Here is a 12817-nt window from a genome sequence, read left to right on the forward strand (position 1 = left end):
CTCATTCTAAAATGATCACACACTTTTTCACAAGCAATCAACCTGCTGGCTGACATCTCACTGCTGCGGGTGACCAGAGAAACCAGGGCACAACTGCTGCATGCTTGCGGCTTTCACCCTGCTCAGCTATGTGCTGCTTTGGTCCCAGCTCCAGTGATTACTAAATGGCATGGTACAGTTTCCTACAATGGGGGAACTAAGAAGGCTGCAATCCCTTGGAATCTGCAGCAGAGGATTAACAAGTACCTCTTGGAAACTTTCCAGAGCCTCTGGAGGATTCCCTGCAGGTCTCGATGTCCATCGACACCCTGCTTGGCCATGCAGATTAACTACACAGGGCAATTACCTGCCTCCCACTTTGATTCCTTACACAAGCCACAGCAACTTACCTGGTGTCTCATCTGCTTCCTGCTCCCCGTTGAGCACTTCTGGAGTGGAGAAAAGTTCCTGGCTGCCTGCCCCACTGGGAGCGCCACCTCCTCTTCTAGCTCAACTTCTTCATCCAGAATTTCATCCTCCGGGTTACCCCCTCTTTCTGCTGCCTGCGAAGTATCCATGGGGCTATCAGCGATGGAGGTGGGGTCACCACCAAGGATAGCATTTAGCTCCTTATAGAAGTGGGAGGTCTTAGGTGCACCACCGAAGCGATGGTTCGCCTCCCGCGCCTTATGGTACACCTGCCTCAGCTCCTTTATCTTCGCTCTGTACTGCTGCATGTCCTAATCATAGCCCTTTTTGCACAAGCCTTGAGAAATTTGCCCATATGTGTCCTGATTCCTATGGGTAACTCGCAGCTGCGACTGAACAGACTTCTCCCCATATACTGATTAGATCCAACAACTCAGCGGACAACTCAGTAGTGGTCCAAGCGGGAGGGCGTTTGGTGCGATAACCAGTTATGCTTACCTGGGAAGCCACCTGGGAAGCTCCTCTGGGAAGCCAGCAAGCAGGAAATGAGATTTAAAATTCCCAGGGCTTGCAAGGGGGAGGGGTGGATTGGCTGCAGGGCAGCAGAGTTCAAACTACTGACCAGAGCAGCAGCATAGGAATTGTGGGACACTTTCTGGAGGCCAATAAAAATAATAATAAAAAAAAACACACAAAAACCTGTGGTGTCTGTAACGATGCAGTTCTGGCGGGACCCAACTGAGAGTGCCAATTTAGGACAAATTGCTCCAACAGGGCAGTTACAGCCCAAGGCTGGGGTTTTTCCATCTCTAAGGCAAACCAAACCAGCCAGACAAAGAGGACTTTGGTCTCACCTCACTGGCTAACCACAAGTCACACAAGCAATTTCCTTAGATACTCCAGTTTCCCAGTATCACCACCAGTGCCACTCATCATGGGAACAAATGGTTATGAAAACCAATACCCCAGTAAAAGAAAAAAGGTTCTCCTGATCCCACAGGACCAAGCCCCAGACCCAGGTCAATATACAAATTAGATCTTACCCACAAATCACGCTGTTGCCAGTCCTTAAGAATTTAAAATCTAAAGGTTTATTCATAAAAGGAAAAAGATAGAGATGAGAGCTATAATTGGTTAGATGGAATCAATTACATACAGTAATGGCAAAGTTATTGGTTTAGGCTTGTAGCAGTGGTGAAATAAACTGCAGGTTCAAATCAAGTCTCTGGAGTACATCCCCAGCTGGGATGGGTCCTCAATCCTTTGTTCAGAGCTTCAGTTTGTAGCAAAGTCCCTCCAGAGGTAAGAAGCAGGACTGAAGACAAGATGGAGACGAGGCATCAGCCTTTTATAGTCTTTTCCAGGTGTAAGAACACCTCTTTGTTCTTACTGTGGAAAATTACAGCAAAATGGAGTCTGGAGTCACATGGGCAAGTTCCTGCATACTTTGCTGAGTTACAAGGCGTATCTGCCTTCTCTCCATGGGTCAATTGTATAGCTGATGGTCCTTAATGGGCCATCAAGCAGGCTAGGCAGAGCTAACACCAACTTGTCTGGGATGTCTCCCAGAAGCATAGCATAAGTTTGAAATACAGACAGTATAGAGCCAATATTCACAACTTCAACTACAAAATTGATACACACATATAGACAGCATAATCATATCCAGCAAACCATAACCTTGTCTTATACACCTCATTTGACCCCCTTTTTACAAGATTTGGTGCCACTACAGGACTTTGGTTGCAACCATGTTCTATATGGTCCCAGATTATATCAATAACGTCACAGTGTCTACACTGGCTGTTTGTCGGCAATAAAGGGAGGGGAAAAGAAAAAGTCTCTTGCAGGGGTGGAAGTTTGTCATCAAAACTAGGCTTTTTTTGGGGGGGGGGAGGAGGAGTCACATTGCAGTATGTACTTTATTGCTGTTTTCGTTAAGGCAGTTTTTGGTGACAAAACTTGCCAGTGTAGACAAGCCCTAAGAGTAGCATCAAGAAGATCACATTGCCACAATCCAATATGGAGATCACCATAAGTAGGTAATGGAGGCAACCTAAGGCCTGCACCTGATAGGAAAAGTTACTCAGAGAAGATGAAAAAAGCAGTCTTGGCCATTGCTGACTTCTTCTAGATATTCAGATAGCAAGGATCCAAGAGGGCTCCTAGATTGCAAACATTACTATCCAAAAGCAGCCGTGTACCCTCAATTGAAGAGGTAGATATCAAATTCACAATTTCCTCTGGCTGCTTCTAACATCAGTCAGAATTTCTTCAGTCTTATCAGAAATTAGTTGTAAGCAGATGGCTGTCATCTAAACTGTAATTTCAGGTAAACTGGAAAACCTGAACTTAGTACCTGAGTTGGAGAAACAAATGTGAAGCCAAGCATCAGTGTGATTATGGCACTGCAACAAAAACTGTCCTGTTTCCCTTTATGACTTCATATACATATTAGACAGGGCAGGTGGCAGAATAGATTCTTCCAGAACACAGATTTTCTGTCATGAGACCTGTCACCCAGTGCTACCTTCCAGATCTTTTTCAAGGAAAAGATAACCAAGTATAGAGTTTTACTTTGTTAACATTAACAGATCAACAATACCTCACGGTTGACAGAAGTAAAGAGGATTGACAGATCTAAGAGGATTAGTGTGGATACATCACCTTTATCCATCACTAAAATGAGACCATAGACCATTACAATCAGCCATACCATACCCACACTCCTTGGCCTACCCAGGTCTAAAACCAGAATGAGAACTGTCCGAGAAATCAGGACTCGGCCAGAACTGCCACAAAACTTTCCTAAAAAATTTACCATAAAAATAAAGATAATTGGTGAGCTTGCCCATATCAAATATGGTTTGCATAGCACAAACCTAACAGTCATTAATTTAAGAGATGCTGACCCTGTTTTTCTGAAGGAAAGCATCAGTCTTCCTAGAAGTCCCAATGTTCTATCTACATTTTACAAACCAAAGGAGGCATGGTTCCAAGTCACAGGTCACAACCTAAAGCTACTGGATTATTTTCAGACATTGTACAATTGACAGAACTTGAACCAACAACTCACTACTGAGAATTAGGAAGAAGTGGGTTATACAAATGCAGAAACAATTAAGAACCCTTTCACCAAAACACAGGGTGAAAATCTGTCTCCTTTGACTTTTATCATGACTTCCAGTAGCCAGGATTTCACCCAGTTTCCAGAATGTAGATTAGTGAGATGTAAAATGGACATCTTGGTCATTTGGGAGACCACCTGTTAGACACATACACCTCTTGTTCAGGAATTCCTCCTGCAGCCTTTTGGAGACAGACATGTTTTCATCTGAGGGAAGTTGGTTTATGACTCAGTCCAATCCACACCAAAGTCAATAAGTTTTGATCAGGGCCTGAAATAAGATATTCTGAATTTACTCTTAAAGATACATTGGGGATCCAGAGCCAAACTTCAAAGCTGGCCACTCTTTCTTTGCAGCTTAGATTCATCTCAACTCTTATTAGAACGATGACTGAACTCTTGAGTTATGCAGGTTGTGAATAATTGCACTATTGTACCAAGATATTGTACCAAGACTCCTTATTCCCTATTTTCTGTCTGCATCACTGTCCACTTTTATAAGTAAATCTCACATACTCATCATACTTTTTCTCTGTGCATGTAATATAGACCCCAGGCTGATACCCCAGTGGAACAAATATGTCTTAAAGCTGTCCTAAAGGGGCAGCTGGGGATTCCCCTAGCATTGGGGTTCCCCTAATGGCCTAGGGGGTCAACAAGCATGTTGACAAGGGGGATCCAGTGGATATAGTGTACTTAGATTTTCAGAAAGCCTTTGACAAGGTCCCTCACCAAAGGCTCTTAAGCAAAGTAAGCTGTCATGGGATAAGAGGGAAGGTCTCATGGATTGGTAACTGGTTAAAAGATAGGAAACAAAGGGTAGGAATAAATGGTCAGTTTTCAAAATGGAGAGAGGTAACTAGTGGTGTCCCCCAGGGGTCTGTACTGGGACCAGTCCTATTCAACATATTCATAAATTATCTGGAAAAAGGTGGCAAAATTTGCAGATGATACAAAACTACTCAAGATAGTTAAGTCCCAGGCAGACTGAGAAAAGCTACAAAAGGATCTCAAAACTGGGTGACTGGGCAACAAAATGGCAGATTAAATTGAATGTTGATAAATGCAAGTAATGCACTTTGGAAAACAATCCCAACTTTACATATAAAATGATGGGGTCTAAATTGGCAGTTACCACTCAAGATAGATCTTGGAGTCATTGTGGATAGTTTTCTGAAAACATCCACTCAATGTGCAGCGGCAGTCAAAAAAGTGACCAGAATGTTGTGAATCATTAAAAAAGGGATAGATAAGAAGACAGAAAATATCATATTGCTTCTATATAAATCCGTGGTACACCCATGTCTTGAATACTGCATGCAGATGTCGTTGCCCCATCTCAAAAAAGATATTGGAATTGGAAAAGGTTCAGAAAAGGGCAACAAAAATGATTAGGGGTATGGAACAGCTTCCATATGAGGAGAGGTTGAAAAGTCTGAGTCTTATTAGCTTAGAAAAGAGACAACTAAGGAGGGTTATGATAGAGGTCTATAAAATCATGACTGGTGTAGAGATATTAAATAACACTTCCTTATTTACTCCTTCTCATAACACAAGAACTAGGGGTCACCAAATGCAATTAATAGGCAGCAGGTTTAACAAACAAACAAAAGGAAGTATTTTTTCCACACAACACACAGTCACTCTGTGGAACTCTTTACCAGAGGATGTAGTGAAGGTCAGGACTATAACAGGGTTCAAAAAAGAACTAGATAAGTTCATGGAGGATAGGTCCATCAATGGCTATTAGCCAGGATGGGCAGGGATAGTGTCCCTAGCCTCTGTTTGCCAGAAGCTGGGAATGGGAGAGAGGAGATGATCACTTGAGGATTACCTGTTCTGTTCATTCCCGATGAGGCACCTGGCATTGGCCACTGTTGGAAGACAGAATACTGGGCTAGATGGACCTCTGCTCTGACCCAGTATGGCTGTTCTTATGTTGCTTCCTGATTCCTCCCCTCCACAATGTTCAAATCTTTACATACATCTGAAAATAAGTCTGCATAAAAAATGGGAGAGCTTACATTTGTTGTGGTTTGCCTTATGGAGAAGGATTAGGGTTGTTTGACAGCCTGCATGCTTGGCTGCTCAGCAAAGAAATTTAAATTAATAACATGGAGTCATATCCTCTCATTGATAAATCAACAAACTAACAATATGGAGCAACATCTTTCCAAGACACTGATCTTCCTCCAATCATGGGGCTTGTCAAGATGTAATATAACTCATGACAGCAACATTTTATGATGGTAGGGATGATTATTATATAAACCAATTCATGTCTTCATAATCTCATTTATTAATGATACAGAATCTAGAGAAGAATTGCCTTCAGTTTATTTCCTGATGACTAATAGTCAGCTATTGATCATTTTTATAACATAACATGTATTTTGAGTTTAAAAATTGTTTTTCAAAATTATTTCACTAATCGGGCAAATAGAACCTTAAAGCTTCTGTTGATGTGGGATGCGATGGGAGTGACATTTGTCTTTTCTGAGCCTTATCAAGACATCAGAGAGAAGCCTGTCAATGAATAATACTGTACACACGTGATTGTATGTGTTTATAAAAAGATGGACAATTCAATAACACCTCTTTCCGAGGCAAACTCACTTGTGCTCCAGTGGATTGTTTCACAGGTGTAATCTGTGTGAGCTGATTAACTTCCTTTGCACCATATCATTCAGAGAGACTATAAACAATGCTGCTTTACGATACAAAGTGCTACAAATGGGAAATAAAAACATAAGGAAGGGAAGTTTCATTTTACAAACACTTCTTCCAACCTGAAGCTATAATAAATGTGAAGGTTATGTGACTGTGTATGATGTTTTTAATCTACACATCATATTTTAATATTGGTTTGTGACAGACATACACCAAAAGTGATGGAGTGATGATGTGGCTGTAATTATGAGCAGAGTTACCACAAAGGTTTCAAGAGGTGGTTTCATAATAATGATGAAATAAAGGTTAAAAATACTTTTGTATAGCACCCCCACTTCTCCCCTGCAAAAATGCTAGGGCTAGCTGCTGTGCAGCAGAATAAAAACAGGTCTCATAATAAAAAACACAAGAAAGTATCATATTAGGGTTATAAATAATTTGTCCGTATAAAAAAGGAATGTCTTTAATTTTAGGCGGTCTTTCTTACAATATTGTTCAATCTTGGGCAAAGTACAGTTTTATTGGAACAACCTTGTGCAGCAAACACACCTTTGCTCTGCTGTTTTACTGAAGCATTTATGATTCGTTTGCATTTGGGGGGCAGGGGAAAGGTAAGAGCCGTTTAGTCTTTAGATTACACTGCTCAAACATAATCTTGAAGTCACATCAATAAAATAGTTCTATGAATTATTGTCAGAAGAGCTGCTAAATAAAAATCAATTGAAGGTGATGGAGGGAGAAAGGGTATCCTCACACCTCGCACTGCAAGGGCCAGGTACTTGGATTTTGAGACCCACAAAGCACAGTGGCTGCAAACAATACATGTTTTATTTTAAAGAATTAAATAATGTGAATGCTGCCATTTCCCACCCCAAAATTCATCCTGATCCTAAAGAAGGTTAAAAACCAATACATTATTTTTGTTCCTCTTTCTTTAAGCTGTACAGGTCAGCCCACCTGCTTTGTATGTCCACAAAGGATAGCCTGAACGCGGGGGGGGATATCCCACTCCCCCTCTATCATCACTCCTGCCTAAATAAAACACTTCAGAGACCTGAAGAGGAGCTCTGTGTAGCTCAAAAGCATCTCTTGCACCAACAGAAGTTGGTCCAATAAAAGATTACCTCACCCACCTAATATCCTGGGACCAACTGTGGCTACAACACAGCAAGCATCACTTTTGAAATACATGCATGTAATTTTCTTCTGCTTTTCTTAGAGTCAGCCGTGCACAAGCAGTGTTTCTCTGGGGAGAAGGGCTAGGTGTCTGGCTGATCAAAACAAGAGCCCATGCAGACAAACACCTAGTCTATCTTTATACATACTCCTGGTGTCCATTTCCTTAAGTACCTCAGAACAGCAAAACAAGAAATGGACTTCAGTTGGCTGGATCACAGGCCAAAACCCAGTGCTACAAGCATCGGGCACAATAGAGATTATTCATTCCCAGTGCAGATTTCCCTCATCATCCTCTCAGTGCAGTCTTCTCCCCCTCCAAATTACCACTGGCCAGTCTGTCCCTACTGCTGTATTAGCTTCACTGGGATTGCTTGTGTGATCAAGGAAAGCTCCATGTGAATACAGCCTTGCAGGATCAGGTCCATAAATTGGAACCTGATAATAAAATGAGGAAACTGAACATATGCTTATGTACCTTGGAGCAATGCCCGTCTTAAACGCTTGCTGAGCCATACCATTTTCAGACTGAACCTTTCACCTTCACTGTTTGAATGCCACAGGACTTTAATAACAGTGTTAAATAAACCAATATGGCATCTGTTGGGCAGTGCTGAGATACCAAAAGGAAAAGTATCTGTGCAACTTGTATGCTGATATGATGTGGAATGATCTGAAGCATAGTTGTAGGGTACCTAGTTTATAAGGCATTAGGATCACAGAAGCTAATGATGGAACAGACCAACCAGATCACTGAGTCTGTTCCCCCACAAGGGCAGGATATCATCATGATCCTCTTAAAATGAAAAAAAAAAAGGATGAAATCTGAGCCTTTTACTCCCTTCATATTTGTGTTGCATTCAATTTCCAGCAATAAATCCCTCAAGGTCAGCTGCGTTATTTCATAACACCTTATTATGGAGATTGGAACTAGCCAAAGGTGAAGGTAAGGAATCTCAACAGCACTATAAAGCAAGACAGACAAGCACACTGGACACTAGAATGATCACAGAAAATTATTTTTGTTAACAAAAAGCAAAATGTATAGCTTTACAGTGGGGCAGGCTAACCATGGGGATGGTCAGGCCATTGTCTAGAGCCCCCGGAATGTGCTGAAACTGTGCTGAGAAACGAGTACGTCCCTCGGCCCGCGCCGCTTCCAGCAGCTCCCATTGGCCTGGAGCAGTGAACCGCGGCCAGTGGGAGCCGCGATCGGCCGAACCTGCGGACGGGGCAGGTAAACAAACCGGCCCAGCCCGCCAGGGGCTTTCCCTACACAAGCGGCATCCCAAGTTTGGGAAACACTGAAGCAGAGGATACAGTCCCCTGACACAGGACATAGCAGATATCAAATTGATGCCACATTTAGGGCTATATCCAATAGCTCTTTCAGAGGCAAGACTCTTGCTGAAGTCAGTGGGAGTTTTGCCTATGTGAAGAGTGCAGGATTTAGCCCCTGATTTTAGCCAGAAGGCTAATCTGGACAAAAGCTGCCAAACTGATTTAAAGGCAGTGGTAGAAGCCTGTGTAGTGGAAACAGTGGGCTGCTTTTCAAAGGAAAATCAGGTATATTTGTTTTACTGAAATACATGAGTTTGCGCCAATCAAAAACAGACGTTTGTTAAAAGATAATGCAGTGGCTAGGATTCTCAAGGGCAGAAGACATGAGGAGGCAAAATATTCAGATGCTCGCACCTGAATCAATCTAACCCCCTTTAATCTGCTCTAAACAACCCCTTCCATTTATTTTCTTTAGCTACTACCCCCCACCAAAGTTGCAGCTCCCTCCTGCTCACAGAGCAAGAGCATGAACAAGTTTTCAGCTATGTAGCATATTCATATTTCAAGATACTTCTCCTTGATCTGCTATTAACTTGACATGGGCCCAGGCCGTGAAGTTTAGCTCCAAAGCCAGGCTTACTTTTATAGCCTGCAGATGCGCAGACCCAAGGTACTGGCACGGCGTTGCAGAGGGCTGGCTGTGGATTTGAACGTCAACGTTTGGGGGAGCTCAGATGGCAGGTATTGCCAGGGGGCTGTCTCTGGCCTAACTCGTTATATGCACAATCGTATTGGTCTTTGACACCGTTGGTCAAAACTCCACAATAAGAAGCAGCATTGAGGTGATGCTGCTTCAGACAGGGTTGCCCTATACTAATGTAGCAACTGTCAGCGGAATTAGTACAAGGTCAGTGTCTATTCCGTGCAGGAAAGGACTCCTCCTACACACCCATCTGCAAAACAAACACACACTCTTCAATACATATAGGGCAGTGTATTGCCATTTGCTGGCGTCATGAAGACTGGCAAAAATTGCCATGGCAGCAAGTGTAAGCGTGAGCTGAGAGACCAAGTCAAACTCCGAGTACAAGGACAACTTCAAGATTACCTCTCAGCCTGCTAGGTCTCCCTTCCCATGCAGGGTAGGGAAATAGGAACATTTGGAAGAATTTCTGACAATGCAAGAGGGCAGCAGAACTAACTGCATTAATCAGCACCACAGAATTATTTTTGTTACTTAACAAGCTTATATACAATCTCTATTTTTCTGCAAATGAGACTTGTTTCAGAAACCAAAAGTGGTCCACGTGGTAGAACCCTCATTGTAATGCTTTATTTAATTATATATCGAATCATAGAAATGCAAAACAATAACACCTGAAATTAACTTTCCCTTTTCTACTTATTTCCATCTCAAATTTTAACATTCATTACATTTGGGATGAAAGATAAACTTCATGAAAAACACAAAGCATTGGCCATAGCCAGCAATAACCACTAAAGATATAAGGACAAATCCTGGTTCTTCTGTGTGCATGCAAGACCCAAAGCAACAGGAAATCCTGAATCTCCACTGTATGGAGTGGGAGAATAAAGGAGGCTGAGGAGAGTCTCTAGAAGGATTTCACAAACGCTGATGTGCCAGCGAGAGCTGCTCCATGAGGACTCACTATTCGAGAGCGCAGAGAAGCACGGCAGGCAGGTCAGGAAAAGGTGGGGATTGGGCCAGCGTATCCACATCCAGCACAGATCCACTACACAGGGCTGTGGTTAAGGCTTCTACAGATAGAGTCTGGGGACTTGAATTGTATCTTCAAGTTAAGAGGGAGGATTCTGTCATCCCAACATCTACTTGATTTCCTCATGCAAAGTCCCAGTAGGGTGACCAGATGTCCCGATTTTATAGGGAGAGTCCTGATTTTTGGGTCTTTTTCTTATATAGGATCCTATTACCCCCCACCCCGTCCTGATTTTTCACACTTGCTGTCTGGTCACCCTAAATCCCAGCTATTCAGGCCACACCTGGAGGGGGACCAGGAATAGTGACACTTAGCAGCACAAACCCAAGTTTTCTAATCTCACTGTACTATGAAAAGCAGTGAGGCATTTTTTTATTCCCCAGGCTCAACATTCAGAGCAAGTTTGCTGCTGTGATCTTTAGCAAATATGGTTTGCTTGCACAATAATTCTGTTCAGAAATCACATATTTCCCTTCAAACACATGTACTAAGGAGTCACAGCTCAGGCATATCTCATTTGTGCTGACACTAGCACAGGCAGAGTATAATGTGCATTCATGCAAAACGCCCAGATTTTAATATCAGGCCTGTCTTATTCATCCAAATTTTATATAGGTTTCCCTTTCATTTCTTTACTGACTACATGGAAAACATGTCATAGTCTCCCCCTCCCCCCCGGTGGTTCATGGAACAAGATAACACTTACAACCGGGGCGGCTCCAGGCACCAGCGCACCAAGCGTGTGCCTGGGGCAGCAAGCCACGGGGGACGGTCTGCCGGTCGCCGTGAGGGCAGCAGTCAGGCTGCCTTCGGCAGCATGCCTGCGGGAGGTCCGCTGGTAAAACGGAGTGGGCGGCATGTCTGCGGGAGGTCTGCCGGTCCCGCGGTTTTGACGGCAATTTGGCGGTGGGTACGCCGAAGGCGTGGGACCGGCGGACCTCCCACAGGCATGCCGTCGACTCCGCGTTACCACCGGACCTCCCGCAGGCACACCGCCGAAGGCTGCCTCACTGCTGTGCTTGGGGCGGCAAAATACATAGAGCCGCCCCTGCTCACAACAGACTCCAGGTCAGCCGAAGCAACATCAGGTGTTAGTCCAAGAGCACAGCACCTAGCAGGTGAAGAGGCAGACATCCATAGCACTGGACAGACCCTAACTAGGGCTCACTGAGTTCTTATATAGCTAGCATGGGTAGTCTCTGGTGGGCAGTGACCAATAGGGGGTAAACTATACTCATTCAGTTATAAGCCCTGCACAGCCTGCATGAGTTCCTTACAAACGAGGTCAATTATAAGCCCTACACAGGTTGCATGAGTTCCTTACAGTCTAGGGGCTAGGGCCCTAGACTAGGACTTGGGAAGCCAGCATTCAGTTCTCTGCTCTACCACAGACTTTCTATGTGATCTTGGGCAAGTCACTTAACGTATCTGCATTGCAGACCCCCATCTGTAAAACAAGACAATTTCCCTTCATTACCACACCTTAAAGATAGTGAGGTGCTTAGATACTACAATGACGGGGTTCGTATAAGTACCATAGACAAACACACTGGCTTTAATCCATTTAAATTGAATTTTTAGTACAAAGAAAGTGAAAATTTGATTTCATTGGTCTACTCGCATAAATAAGGTGAACTAGGCTTGGATCCAAAATAGAATAATAGACAATGTATAATGCTTTAAATTATGAAGATAAAAGCAAGTAACCTATATTGGAAATGGCCACATTTAAAAAATACAGGAACATCTATACAATTTGTGCCTGATCCTGTTCTGAAGTTCCTATCTGACGCTTTGTTCCTATTTGCACAAATCTTTCTCTCTTCCCTTGCAGTTTTTATTAATGAAGTGATGACCAGCCATTCTATTTTTATGTTTGATTTATTATTCTTATCTTAAATGATACCACTACCTGGACTCCAATAAAAAGAAGCTGCCATTTCCTTCTATTGAGGAACCTGACAGATGGAAGGGCAGAATATCAGGAAATGGCTTTCCTCAGTGCTGTGGATTTACAGATTTACATGACCCTTTAACCTTCAAGAAATTCATGAAAGAAAGTATCCCACATGGGATACTTGGGAGAAAAACAAAACAAAACACATTAGGATCTGAAAGAAAGAAAGAAGAGATTTAAATTCTACAACAAATGCTCTTCCATTTGCTCAGAAGCATGCACAGGTCAGTTCAGCATTTTGAAGGCTCTACCTTGTGAGGTGCTCAGCACCCTCAATTCCCTCTGACTTTAGTAGTTGAGGGACCTCAACACTTTGCAGGATTAGTGTGTATATGTGCTTTCAATCCATTATTAAAAATAAATTAGCTACCAGTTATCCATGGTGGCTGGCCCTCACCACATACATAAATTCAGAGATTCCGTAAATCTAATTATTAGAATCCTCTGACTTCAAAACAA

The sequence above is a fragment of the Emys orbicularis genome, chromosome 2, assembly GCF_028017835.1.
Source record: "Emys orbicularis isolate rEmyOrb1 chromosome 2, rEmyOrb1.hap1, whole genome shotgun sequence".
Taxonomy (NCBI): Eukaryota; Metazoa; Chordata; order Testudines; family Emydidae; genus Emys; species Emys orbicularis.